This window comes from Chrysochloris asiatica, unplaced genomic scaffold (assembly GCF_000296735.1).
Source record: "Chrysochloris asiatica unplaced genomic scaffold, ChrAsi1.0 scaffold00062, whole genome shotgun sequence".
NCBI lineage: Eukaryota > Metazoa > Chordata > Mammalia > Afrosoricida > Chrysochloridae > Chrysochloris > Chrysochloris asiatica.
Genome location: NW_006408580.1, coordinates 6,370,712 through 6,371,558, shown reverse-complemented (window position 1 = coordinate 6,371,558; position 847 = coordinate 6,370,712).

Sequence of the window (847 nt, the reverse complement as noted above, 5' to 3'; positions counted from 1 at the left end):
TATGGAGCTTTTCCATCTTCTTTTTCCACAGATGTAGTCTATTTGATTTCTATGTGTTCCATCTGGCGAGGTCCATGTGTATAGTCGTCTCTTATAATATGTATAAGAGATTATTTTAAAAACAACAACAAAAACAGAAGCAAAAGTACTGTTGAGTGAATGATGCTATACGGAGGAGACTGTAGTCCTTGCCATGAAACAAGTATAAAACTGATGTTCTCCCATGTAAAGTATCAGTCAATTCATAATACAAACTTAAAAAACAAAACAAAACCCAGACCCGCTGCTGGACTGGTGGAGTCTGGAAGATTCCTCGAGACTATTAACCTGAGATGCTCTGCAAACCTTAAACTGAAATGAACCCTGAGGTCACCTTGTAGCTAAATAACAAATCAGCTCACAAAAACAATGAATTCCACCCATAAGTACAGTGCTCGTTTTAAAAATCACCTATAAGAGACCGAGGAGTTCTGATTTGGTGCTGTGGGCTAATGCACCAGACTGCAAAGCCGTTTGAACTGCAAGGTTGGCAGTTCAAGCTCACCAGATGCTCCTTGAAAACCCTATACAGGGTCGCTATGGGTCGGAATCGACTCGAAGGCACTTAACAACATAGGAGACCGAATAGTCAATAATCACTTTAAAGCAAAGATGAGAATTTAAGTGTGCAGGAAAACTAGATTAATGGAAATAGAACAGCCATAATGAAAATAATGAGACTATTTAGGCATTGTGAAGAATGGTGCTGAACAACTAAAAATTGTTAAATGGGAATCTAAGCTGCTGTGTAAACCTTCACCCAAAACACATTAATATATTAATACATTATATATATATATTTACATTA